Source organism: Chenopodium quinoa, unplaced genomic scaffold (genome assembly GCF_001683475.1).
Source record: "Chenopodium quinoa cultivar QQ74 unplaced genomic scaffold, ASM168347v1, whole genome shotgun sequence".
NCBI classification, from domain to species: domain Eukaryota; kingdom Viridiplantae; phylum Streptophyta; class Magnoliopsida; order Caryophyllales; family Amaranthaceae; genus Chenopodium; species Chenopodium quinoa.
In genome coordinates this window covers 18080699-18094732 of record NW_018742204.1, presented here as the reverse complement: position 1 = coordinate 18094732, position 14034 = coordinate 18080699, and the positions used below count along the sequence as shown (strand labels likewise).

At 33.1% G+C, this 14034-nt stretch overlaps 1 long non-coding RNA gene across 1 annotated transcript; it reads right to left on the bottom strand.

Annotated features, from left to right (window-relative positions):
* Window positions 1-5078: 5078 nt before the first annotated feature.
* On the bottom strand, window positions 5079-5930 carry LOC110695436. The gene is made up of 2 exons (XR_002506068.1): window positions 5272-5930; window positions 5079-5185 (listed from the first exon to the last, which is right to left on the bottom strand). It is a non-coding gene; the product is annotated as an uncharacterized LOC110695436 (long non-coding RNA).
* Window positions 5931-14034: the final 8104 nt, after the last annotated feature.

The following is a 14034-nucleotide window of genomic DNA, read 5'->3' as shown; positions in this document are numbered from 1 at the left end:
TCCTATTGAGTGTCCACCATAGCCATCCAAGTGTGCTATGGTATCCATAGGCTATCCTATGTCCAAGACCATGCCCAAGGTCCCTATCCTTAAGGCCACCCTTAGGTCAGCCCCTGACCCTTGAGTGAGCACTTGCCCCCTAAAGAACTTTATTTAGCTCAAGTCTTGGAATACTAGTGAACACCCAACTGACAGTAACACAATAATGGACTCTAAAGTCCGATCCTTGAACCCAACCTTGGCCCTTAGGCCATGTATGATCTATTAGGGTCCTAATAAGTCCCCTCAATAAGTATCAAAGGTTGTTATGGAGTTTTGCTCGTTCAAACACTCCGAGGATTTTTTAGTGTGCGCGTGCATGCTTAGCCATAAGCCCAAGGCCTAGTTGACCCATGCTTCACCAGCACCACGGTCTAAGCACCCGAAGGTCATCCCTGATAACCTCACATACCTTAGACATGGTAGTGAGCTACTCTAGCCTCACTTGGATCGTTCTTCCCGAACCGAGCGCATACTTGCTCGTGTAGGTAAGTAGGATTTCGAAGGCCTTGCGCGCCTATGCGGGGTGGTCGACGGCCTTGCCTAGGCCGACCCAAGAGTGACCGTGACAGTATCCCTCTTCCTTCCTCGTCCATCCAAGATGAACCTTGCTGGTGTTTGTCTAATATTGGCGACTTTACTGTAAAATTTGCTACTTGGTTAGCCCATAACGTATCTATAGAGTTTTAGGTACTATAAGCGGAATTGCATGAATCACATTCATAAGCACCTAAACAGGATCTACAAGCATACATATCACATAAATAACATATAATTGTACCTTTGAAGCGTGATATGATTCCACATGTGATCGAACAAAAACAATAGGAGAATAAGAACCCCAAACGTGATTCCTCTACTTAGTCTAGTACGGGCACAGACTGAACCTCAACTAATGCTAGTTAGTCGTGATTGAACCATTTCAATCAACCTTCTACAGAGAGGAGAGGAACGAATTAACTACGATCTACCACCACGAACACCACGCACCACCAAGGGGAGAGGCCGACCGTATGGATGGGAGAGAGATAGGGGAGGGCGAGCATGAGAGAGAGAGATTAGGGTTAGGGAATTTCTGGTTGCCTTGTTTCACACTTTACGTTATTTGTGTCTTTTGTCAAACCTAGACATGGACTTTATTTATAGATCATATCTAGAAATAAGTGTCCATGTGAAGCCCAAATTCCTATAATATTCTAACTACTCTAGCCCAACTTCTTATATGGTTTGTCACTACCTCATGAGGCCCATTAATGGGCCTCACGGATAGTAAAATATTTTCCATAACTATTATTTTATATCTTATAAATATAACTCCCTATGTCATGTTTTTTAATAACACAATATATGATATATAATTCTTACAAATTATTAATAAGAAATATATTTTAAATAAGGTAATTTGTAACAATATAAAAAATCAGACATATCTATTCGATAATGGATTCGTATTTTGTAGTCACAAATAATAATAATAATAATAATAATAATAATAATAATAATAATAATAATAATAATGATGATGATGATGATGATGATAATGATAAATTTTGTAAGATAAAAATATTGTATATAGTTTTGTTATCGGTATACTTATAATATTTCATATATAAAAAATTACTCATAACTTTTAATAAATATTCTATAGCTCAGTTCTATTTTCATTATTAAAATCGTTTTAAAAAGTTTTTTAAAAAATATTCATGTATAAAATATTTAATTTATCTAACAAAATAATATAGAATCAATAAAAAAAATAATTTTAGTTTGTTAAAAATACTTTTATTTTAGTAAAAATAGAACACTAATAGAAAAACTGCCATTTGTAATAACTTTTATTCCAGTTTGTCGCCAAGTTAAGTATTGAGCCACGTACACTAGTAGAAAACTGTCCTTTGTAACTAGCGAAATTGACGTTTAGTAACTGACATTATTGGTTGCTATTGCCACCGTTACAACTAGTGAAAATTATTCGTATAACTGACTAATGTTAGTTACTAATAATGTACTATTTGTAATTGGCTTTACCCAACGCCAGTTAAAAATAGGCTATTTTCCAAGTTAGAAAGCATACTATTTGTAACTGGCGTTAAGTTATGCCGGTTACAAATAGAGTAAAATTTGAAACTAGCATAGCCTAACACCAATTACGAATAGTGTTTTTATTTAAAAAAAAAATAAATAAAATGGTAGCAGTAGCAAATTCTTTTACTTCCACCACCCATACACTACATTTATTTATTTTTAATGTAAAGACCATTAATTATTAATAAACTTTTATAAAATACAATAACTATCAATCTAACCAATATAAGACAAATTTTAATTAAGCGACATCTTGTAAATTATATTGAATTGATGTACTTGTAAATTAAATTACAAATATTTCTCTCACAACTCACAATAATAAATAATACTCTATAACTAAAAAAAGCTAGTAGTTAATTGTTACAATGGTCAACAGTCAAATTTTGACGATTTTGTCAATTTTGTCTCTATATGCTTCACAAATTTAACTTTTCTGTATGGGATAGCAGCAGTTCACACTAGGCATTGATATTGCGACAGAATTCTGCATGGGAAAGAAATATATACATTAAAAAGTGTTATTTTAGACAGGCACCAAGTGAACTCTTCCAGCATGGTCAATGCATCAAACTGGGGGGATATAAAAGAAAATAAGCATCAAAACTTAAAAGAAAAACTTCAGTCACTTATTAGACAAAACTAGTCACAAATAAATTCAATACAGAAATCAAAACCATTAATTTCACTAAAACTATGTTGTGACTAAACTAGCTATCACATACATATAGTTGTATCAGACTAAACTTTCACATACATATAATTGCTTTTATAGTTAAGGGGAGAGCAATAAAACAACCTCACATATAAAATACAACAAAACATAGGGTACCAGATGCTTGGTGCCTGAACTAGCTCAATTTTCAGTTTCTTAATTAGGTGTTTGAACTAGCACAATCTATTACATACATAAGCTATGAGGTACTTGAAATAGCTCAAATTTCAATTGCCTGAACTAGCAGGTGTGGAGGTGCCTTAACTAGCAGATGCGGAGGTGCCTGAACTAGACCAAACCATCACATACACAAGATAGCAGGTGCCTGATATCACAACCTATCACATACACAAGATAGAAGTTTCTTGAAATACAGGGAGACTACTCAGGTGACATTAGACATCGACATATACACTTAGGAATTGAAAATCATTCTTTGCAAAATTATTTAATTGCCTCGATGAATCTAAGTGCCTAAACTAGCTCAAAACATTGTTGACCTTTGCTTGAGTGAACTCCAACCTGAAATGTGACCACCACAAGCTAGATGCATCTGATATCAATTTTGATATGTGCATAAAAATAAGAAAAAAAATTAAAAACTTTACTTCTTGAGGATACAAGTAAATCTGACAACCATACAGGCCATCAAATTGTATTGTGTACCAAGCAAGCAAAGATATCAAACCTAGCTTCTGATCTATCAATAAACTTTTCCTTCACGGTATATAATTTCTCAAGAAGTATTACATAAGTTAGAAAGGAAGCAATTTATATGAGTAAAACACTCTTAAAACACCCTAAACCACGTAGGAATATCCCAGTGAAAATCTCAACACATCTCTAAGCTAAGAAAAACGCACTAAAACAGAAGTATATACCAAATTGAACCAAAACTAACTAGTTTTTAGAAAATAACCCAGTTTAATAGCAAACAAACTCAATAAATTCTGAAATTTTACATGCAAAAAGTAGACAAAAAAATCACCCAAATTCAAACAAAGAATCACCTAAAAATCATCTATAATGAAGGAGAACGATCCTAGAGAAGTTAGACCTCTAAACTGTTCCGGCGAGATTCTTCCAATTTACAAAAGGCAAGGAAAATAATTTTTACCTTTGATGCACGAGAATAAACCAATTGAAGCAGTCATAGATAGTCGGAACATTGTTGGTCTAGCATAAGTTCATTATTATAACAAAACATAAACTAAACATGAGATGTTTCCAATGTCTACATGCAACTAACTATGCTAGAAACTTGTATTCTTAATAACTAGAGCATTTTATTAAACCTCGTTACTATAATAAAAAGCTTGTTGCTATTAGTTAATTTTGTTTTCCTTAAAATATTGATAATAAATTGTAAACTTTCTCATAGATGAATTAAAAACAAACACACAATAATATATCATATCAAATATTTTCTCGGAATTGAAAAGCCATATACTTAAGTATCATAATATCTTATACGATCAAGGTTCATACATGTATATTTTGTAAAGTTTTTTGTTTAAACAACAATTCAAACCATTTCTTAAAGAAAGATAGAAAGAAAAGACGGGTCTGTTCACATTTACTTAATTTCAGTTCAGTATAGTTCAGTTCAGCTCTAAACAGTTCAGTTTAGTTCAGCTCCAATTAGTTCAGTTCAGCTCAGTTCCTAATTTCCCTCTCTCATAAAATATTCAGCTCAGTTCAGTTTAGTTCAGCTCCAATCAATTCAGTTCAGTTCAGCTCCAATTAGTACAGTTCAAGTCCAATTAATGTAGTTCAGTTCAGTTCAGCTCAGTAAATGTGAACAGGCCCTAATATATGTGAAGCTATATGTTTTTGTTTAACTAACTTTTTTTTTTCAAATTGTGAAAACGGTGAAAATATGATTTTTCGGGCTTGCATTATAGTAGAAACCAAATTATGTCTCCCCAAAACCAAACTTAGCGATGAGTACTTTTCACGTCATTTGATTATCAAACGAGGTGAAATGTGAAAGAGACTCCTGATTTCAGGTACCCGGAAGTGCGGGTAGTTATTTGTGCGGCCCATTACCCAACCCGCTAAAAGCGGGTACCCGCATACCGGGTACCCGAAATTTCAATATATATGTTTGCTTTTTTAAAAAAAAAAAAAACTTGTTAATATAGAGTTAAACCTGCTGATTTTATTAAAAAATTAACTTTTTCATTAAAAACAAAAAATGATGTGTTTATATATTAAAACAACCTGCTGATTTCATTAAAAAAAAAAAAAAAAAAAAAGCTGATGTTTTCACAAATTCATAGTGAACCTGCTTCCAGCAACAAATTAGCAAAATCATATTAAAAACCTGCTTCCACCAAATATAACCTGCAAATAAATTAACCCAATAAATTAACGATCTAAGAATTAACAAGCAAATAAATTAACCCAAAAAAAATCGAGCCAAGACTCACCTTGCGCGGCTGATGAAGGTCGCCTGAGAGAGTGAGAGGGTCTATCTGACGGGAGGGAGGAAGGAGGTCGCTTGAGACTTTGAGAAATTGAGAGGGAGGAAGGAGGTCGCTTGAGAGGGAGGAAGGAGAGGAAGTGTTTCAGTGAAAGAGGAGAGAGAATAGGGGAGAGTGAGTATGCGGCTAGCTACTAGTGAAAAAGAGGAAAGAGTAGTAACCCTAATTCCCTAAAGGGTTTCCACTTTCCAGCTAATAAAATTAAAAAAAAAAAAAAAAAAAAAAAAGAAAGAAAGAAAGAAAAGCGGGTATTTAACGGGTACCCGAAATAGTCAGAGGTCGGCCCATTACCCGACCTGCGAATCTGATATTTTAGCGGGTTGGGTACCCGACCCGCAAAATGGGGAAAAAACTCAAAAAATACCCGTTGGGTATTTTGCGGGTCAGTAGGTCGGGTCAAACGGGTCGAGTATTTTTGAACACCCCTACTCGTGATGCCTCTATTTTTAATAAAAATACTTCTTTCTGTTTTCGAAAATCATTCATTTTGTATCTTATTTATGAAAAATGTCCACTAAAGTTTATTATAGTCCATAATCAGGGTCCAATAGTTGTGTTGTTAGATGGGATTTGAAAAGACTTTTCCAATGATATACTATAAGCCCAATTCCGAGTTATAACTAGGAAGTTATGATCAAAATACTAAACTGGGTCTAAACAAGTTTAATGTGCGACCCAATGATCATGTGGAGGGTCCATTAATCTTATTCCTAAAATAATAAGGATGAATTAGAAGCTTCTATTAATTTTCTAAAATATGTTAATTATCTTTTTTGGAAAGATAAGATAAAAAAATTTAAAATTGAATAAATAAAACTTCTCTTTTTGAAAGTCCTAATTCTATTCAAAATGAAAGACGTTCAAAGACAGTCAGATATTATTTTCATACCTCATAATTTTTATCCAAATATTAGATGGTTGGATAGCCCTTGAAATTATCTTCCAATGATATATTATAATATTATTTCCGAGCTATAACGAAAAAGATTTGAAAGAAATACGGAACTCAATCCAAATCTAATACCCTTCCAATATTTTTACCATATATTTTATTATAAAAAATATTTTAAACTTATTCTAATTGGGTTGGAAAGTAGAATTCAAGAGCTTTTCAACGACATATTATATGCCTTATTTTGACTTTTGAATCAAAAGTTATGATAAAAACAAAATCCGCAAAAAACCGTTTTTATCGTGTCGCGATACTTTTTATCTTGCCGCGTCAAAAGGAATTTTACTCCAATTCAAATTATAACTCTTTTCTATTGTTTCCGGATGTTTTGCTCTATAAATAGGGTCTATTTCCTTCGTTTTAAATCATCAACAATCATCTATTCCATTTTCTCTCAAAACTAGAAGCTTATTCTTTCTTTCTCTTTCTTGATTTTCTAAACCTTTTCAAAAATACACCATATGTCCATCAAGATACTTAGACACACCTAGCCAAGCTCGAAGTTGCATTCGCTCTAGACGTGAAAGTTTGATAATTTCTGAGGGTTTGGTCCCAAATCCCTATTTTAATTATTTAAATATCATTTGATTTAATATTTTTTATTGAAGTTACTAACGTGTGTATTGTTTTGATAGAAAGAGGTACGAGACAACAAAGTGAATAATTCAATTGCTCTATTTCTATGCTTAGATTATTTTAATTCCTAGTATCATGTTTTTAGGATGTCTTTATAATTCCTAGTATCATGTTTAATTAGTGTATTAACTAATATTTCTAATATGATGTGTGTTTCTGGTATCATGCTTATTAGGTTGCTTCCTAATTTCTTCTATCATGTTAGTATCAAGTTAGGAATAAAGCTTTGAATTTTATTGTTTAGCGACATGCTAGGATTTGTTATAAATCTTGTTTGTATCATGCCTATGATCTTGCTAATAATATATTATACTTTAATGAGATTGATATTATGATGATGATGAGTGTTGTGTCAATATTATTATGTTGCTTGATATTATTGTTATTTATTTATCACGCCCTCTCTTGTAGTTTTAAAAGAAAGTTGTACTTGAAATCACGTTTAATAAGATAATTAATAATTTTATTTAGGCCAATATATTTTTAATTCAAGTGATCGCCAATAATAGTTTTATTTGTGCATTAATATTCAATCAACATAGATTAAACAGTTTTAGGATTAATATTGATTGTATGTTAGTCAGAAAGCGCACATGAATATGAGAAGAATAAAGTAGAGGAATTTAGGGCAGATTCAATCTCTTTTAGGTTGGACTTGTACCTTCATCCCCGAATATCCAGTCATAGTTCCGGCCCACTATGAAGTTAGCGATCTCTTGGATTGTGAAGGGGTGTAAGCTTCACTTGTGAACGGTTTACAAGTTCCTAAAACTTTTTGACGACTCTTATGCTCTAACTTCCTTCCCTTTGGACGCCTTTGTGCTTAAGTGTATGATCCCAGTGGGGCTCAACTGTGAGATTCTTGAAATATTTCCTACAATTATCCTTTATATCAATCGTTGAACGTGCCGGTTATAAAGTTGCATAATTAAACCCGCCCCTTTTGCAAAATTAACACTTATGACTTACTTCTCATTATCACCGTTCATCACATTCAAGAATTTAATTTCATGGTGTTCAAATTCTAAAATATGCTTCTTTGCCTACAAATGTTTTACGTTTATCTGTGTGGGATATTAGATGAGTTTATATATGATTGAAAAAATATTGAATGTTTATTTGTGTGGGACATTAGATGAAATTATAAAGGATTGAAAAAAATACTGAATTTAAAGTTGTGATAAAGCTTTATTTTTAGATATGATAAATATAAATTGTTAACGTGGAACTTAATCTGTTAGCCAAATAGAGGATAGATGATGAAATTCTTTTTTTTTTTTTTGTGCTAGAAATATATAAAGGATATACTTCTAGTTTTAATGACTATTTTCTCATTTTTTGTATCTAATCAATCCAAAACTGATACTTTTTTTTTAAGAAAATTCTGATAATTTTTTTTAGACAAAACTGATATTTTTTTTAAGAATAGCATAGGCATTAAATAAATTTTGTAAAAAAAAAAAAAGACTTAGTGAGAATTAAACCACGAACCCCTTGCAAGTATAGATGTTGGAGCTCATGAAACCACTAAGCCACAATTAATATGCATAAGTAATTCTATAGCATATATTAGTTATACATTTTTAATGATCTGAGGCCCCAACCAAAGTTGGGCCCTATGCAGCGTTTGAGGCTCTACACCCTAATGGCTGGCCTTGATTTTATGAATAATATGAGCACCACTAAAGTCTGATATATATATATATATATATATATATATATATATATATATATATATATATATATATATATATATATATATATATATATATATATATGACAGGGTATAGTCGTATCACTCAATCAAAAGTATTACCTAAAACCACTAACTAAATATAGATAGGGAAGTAGGGTCGAATCCACAGGGAAACAAGTCTTTCTATTCCTAATTAATTATTATAATCTAAATTATTAAAGTAACCAAGAGTTGTTTTTTAAAGGAACTATACTACGAAGAATATGAGTAGGGAGAAATAAAAGTAGGAGGAAATTAATAAATAAAAGATCTAGGGCATAGGTTTACCAATAAATAATATTCCAGGGTAAAACATAATAATCAATCATCAGCGCATCAATTAACCAGATTATAAAGGGCTTTCGCTACGTATTACAATCACAGAATTAATCTACCGGTATTAAATCTCATCTCTCGAATCTCGACTTAACCATTTATAAATTAATTTCACCTATTGAAACTAGGCCTTAATATTAATTCTCATCTCTCGAATCTCGAATCAATATTGCGTTACTCATACAATTAAACTAGCGCTAATCTAATTTCATAGCATCAAATCAATCAATAGAAAATCAATCAAATATTAACAATTAACAATAATAAATTACCCTTTCATATTAATCATGGATCTCCACAAACCCTAGAATTAAACTACTCGTGCATAATTAAAACTAAACTAATAAAAGCGATTAAATTAAGCATGATGAAAACAACATTAAAACTGCAATACAATAAAAGCAATTAGAATGAAAACAATCACAATGAAAAGCTAAGAATAACGAATTAAATAAAAGTTGGCAACATAAAAGCAAGGCAAATTAAATAAACTTAACTAAAAATCTCACAAAAGCTGCAAAAGTAGTATAAGAAAATAAAACTAAAACCTCTGTAAAATCTATAACAATGCTCAAAACTAAAGAATAAATGGAAAGTAAATAAAACTAAAACTTAAGAAAACTGAGCAAAAGTTTTGTAAAGAAAAATAAAGTCCACTAATAGAAACATGAAATCCCCCCTAAAAACTATTGAAAAAGCCCCCGGCAACAACCCACTAATTGGGTATTTATAATTCCCATCAACCGACATAAGCAAACATAAGCGAGAAATTAAAGCCTAATCGAGCTAGGCCCAGTCCGTTTGGCCCCAGCCGTTAAGCAGCGAGTTGGGCTGCTCGGATCTTGAATTTGTATGTCTTGGGCCTTCCTGACTTGTTATTTATTAGTTTGGTCCGTCTTGTTTGTGAGAACTTTGGACCATTCTCTTCTCTAATTAAGCCCTTAATCACCGAACTAAATTTATTTAGAACGGCCTTGAGCTTTAAATATACGGTCATAAAACACGATCAAACTCCAATATCTTTGTAGTGGCTCAGTAAGCTCGGGAATTATTATATATCTGCAAATTCCTACAAAATAAAGTCAACTCTACAAAAACACTAAAAAACGTATATTAGTAATAAAAATAGCCCTACAGATCTCAAATAAGTACAAATATGACCGTGGGACGGGGAATAAAATATATAATAAATAGACTTATCAAACTCCCCCAAGCCAAACCTTTGCTTGTCCCTAAGCAAAACAATGAATAAATAAATCAATACTTCACCCCAATAATAATTAAATCAATAAATACGATTTAAGGTAAATCTGACAAACATGTATCAAAGTCAACCAATCAAATCCATCCAACTACCAATCTTCCCTAACAATTGTCAAATAGAGCAAACCACAAGAGCATATAGAATTCAAGACTAGTGCTCACACACTCAACTCTCATTTATGTGGCGAGTAAAAGATGTACTTGATCGCTCTCCAACCACCCTTTTAATGTGAACAATGCCCTCCCAAACTCACAACACTCGTGTGTTTAAAAAGACATACACTCAACCTAATAGTCGACTCGGAATATGTCAAGTCATAACTTGCATTGATAAGCAACACTTTCATATATACACAACTCTATGTACAAGGTCGAAAGGTCTTTAAAGCTTTTAATGTAAGGCTAGGGTAAGGGGTAGGAAATATTTGGAAATATGTGAGAGAAAAGCTATGCTTAAAAGGGAGCCAAATCCTAATAAATAATAATGATCAACATCTCCAACATAACCAACTCCAACAAAAATCCACCAAATACAACTCCAAACAATATAAACAATCCCAACTCTTACAATTTCACTCATAATAATATAATAATATAGAACTCGAGTGAATAAACAAACTTACTATCAAACTTGAAATTTATCATTGAAACTCAGATTTTTTTTTTTTTTCCTTTTGATCAACCTTCACTTAGAACACTTGAATATTAAACATTTTTTCCTTTTTGCTCTTTTTTTTTTCTTTTGAAGTTCACTTTTTTTTTTTCATTTTTTTTTTTCGAACTTTTTTTTTCATATCATCATACTTTATTTTTTTTCCAAGAAAATTCAACTTTCAAACTCAACAAACAAAATATGATCAAGAACAAATAACTTCTCAAAACTCACCCAAATTGTGCAAATAACGTGCACACTACAAACTCCCTCGCCTCACTCACTAATAGCTCCCCCAAGCCAAGTTTGGGACTAGCAACCAATGGGGCAAATATGGCTTGTAATGTCGTTAATAAACAATAAAAGGGCACAAGCAACAACATGGGTAGCAAGAAGGGAACAAATGTATCTAAATACTCTGAAGGCTACCTAAAAGAATGAACGCCTTCGTCCTCCTCATGTGCATAATAATGAGTCATGAAATACTACTCATAATTGCAAACCAATACTCAAATTCATTGACATACCAGGAACTAACACACATTCCTAACCAAATCAACTAGTCAAGCACTATATTCACAGGTAGTTGGACAAAATTGATGCATGTTAAGGCATCTAAGCAATCAAACTTCAAATCATGATCAACTAATCCACAATATTTATCATCATAACCAAGAATCAAAACAATTTTCTCGAGTATGGGGCACAGGGAAGCATGATTTATAATTCATTGGAATGTATTTTTGGATATTTTAATTTTTCAATTTTTTTTGTATTTTTCATATAGGAAAACAATAAAACTACACTAGAAAGCAATAAATCTATACTAAGAAAGCATTAAAAACTAAACTAAGCACACTAAAGAAAATAAAAAGAAAAGGGAAAGAAAGAGTACCTATATGTACAAGAAATCCCCCCAAGCTAAATCAGACAATGTCCTCATTGGCTTAAAGGGAAACAAGTAATCCAAGTGACTACCCCTCATCATTAAACTCGTATCCACCACCATCCCAAAAATTTCAATGCATCACCTGGGTACAAATTTGAACAAAATAGAAACAGTGTTAGTAAGAGAAGAAGCAAAAACGAGTTAGGTCCACTATTTTGCTTATAACTTTTTTTTTACAAATGATAATTAAGTGATTCTAATTGCATTCGAAATTAGACTTGAAAATCTTTCCAATGATAGGTCACACGTAAAATTGCGTTAAGAAACGCAAAAGTTATGGCCTGTCAAAGTTGAGCAGTTTTGCTGTCGCGCTTTCGCGCCCGATCGGGCGATCGTGGCCTGATCGGGCCCGACTCTAAGGTCCGAACTGGCGTCCTCTTCTTACTTACTGCTCGAAATTCTTGTCTATATTTGATTTCCTTCGTTTTTCCACAAGATTGAGCATTTATCACTCGATCGGGTGGAACTTTCACTACGGGCTCAAACTCTACAACTTGTTTCTCAATCTCCACTTGTTCATCTTCAAACCCGAGTCCAACACAATTTAAAGCTCTTTCTATAGCATCCACTTCATCTTTCCATGTACTAGTTTTTCCTGCAGAAGATGCAACACAAGATACTGCCTCCAAGGGATCTCTGACAGGAGCTTGGGGCTTATTAGAAAAATTATGTCCATCAACCACACCAATACTAAAACACTTTTCCTCTAACATTGGGCTTTTAGGGACATTATTTAGATGAAAAGTAATATTATCATCCCCTACACATAATGTAAGTTTACCACTTTTGACATCTATTATTGCCCCTGCAATATGAAGGAATGGTCTACCCAAAATAATCGGAATTTGCAAATCTTCCTTCATACCAAGAACAACAAAATCAACGGGTATATAAAATTTACCTACTCTAATAGGAACATCCTCTAAAACACCTATAGAGTATTTAACAGAACGATCAGCCATTTGTAGTAATATTGGTAGGTTTTAATTTACTCAGATTTAATTTAGAGCTCACAGATAATGGCATAACACTTACACTATCACCCCAATCACATAAAGCTTTTTCAATCATCAGATTACCAATATGACATGGAATAGAAAAACTACCCGGATCTTTTAGTTTAGGTGGAGATTTATTCTGTAATATAGCACTATATTCTGCAGTAAAAGCAACAGTCTCTATCTCACTAATAGATCTTTTTCTAGTCAAAATTTCTTTCATAAATTTAGAATATGCAGGAACTTGAGTAATTAAATCTGTGAAAGGAACTGTTACCTGCAAATTTTTCACAACCTCAAGAAACTTACCAAATTGCTTATCCAACTTACTCTTTAAATGTCTATTAGGGAATGGAAGTTTGATAGCAACCCTGCACATCTCCACTCTTATCTTGGGGTTTACCCTGCAAAGAAGTATCAGAAAAGTTAGTTTTACCCTGTAGCCTTGCAGGGCTAGTAACAACATTGTTTGGTTTAACGGAATCAAGATTAGCAATTTTTGTTGTAGCAGGTTCATCATCTTTGGGCATAGGAGGCCCATCATAGTGTGAACCACTCCTCAGAGTAATTGCATTTGTGTATTCTGTTGTTTGTACTGCCTGTGATGGTAGGGCTCCCTGCTGGCGAGTTTGCAGAGTAGAGGAAAGTTGCGCAATCTGAGTATCTATTATTTTATTATGTGCTATTAATGAGTCAATTTGCGCATCTCTACTCTGCATCTGCTTCTGCATATTGGCTAACATCGTTTTGATTTCTGATAGGCCAGAATCAAATGGAGGAGTAACAACCTGTTGTGGTCTCTGATGTGGAGGTTGGTAGTACCTCTGTTGTGGTTGTTGTACCAGTGGTGGAGGGTTAAGCACATTCGTACTATTGTACGACATATTTTGGTATTTATAATTCCCATCAACCGACATAAGCAAACATAAGCGAGAAATTAAAGCCTAATCGAGCTAGGCCCAGTCCGATTGGCCCCAGCCGTTAAGCAGTGAGTTGTGCTGCTCGGATCTTGAATTTGTATGTCTTGGGCCTTCCTGACTTGTTATTTATTAGTTTGGTCCGTCTTGTTTGTGAGAACTTTGGACCATTTTCTTCTCTAATTGAGCCCTTAATCACCGAACTAAATTTATTTAGAACGGCCTTGGCTTTAAATATACGGTCATAAAACACGATCAAACTCCAATATCT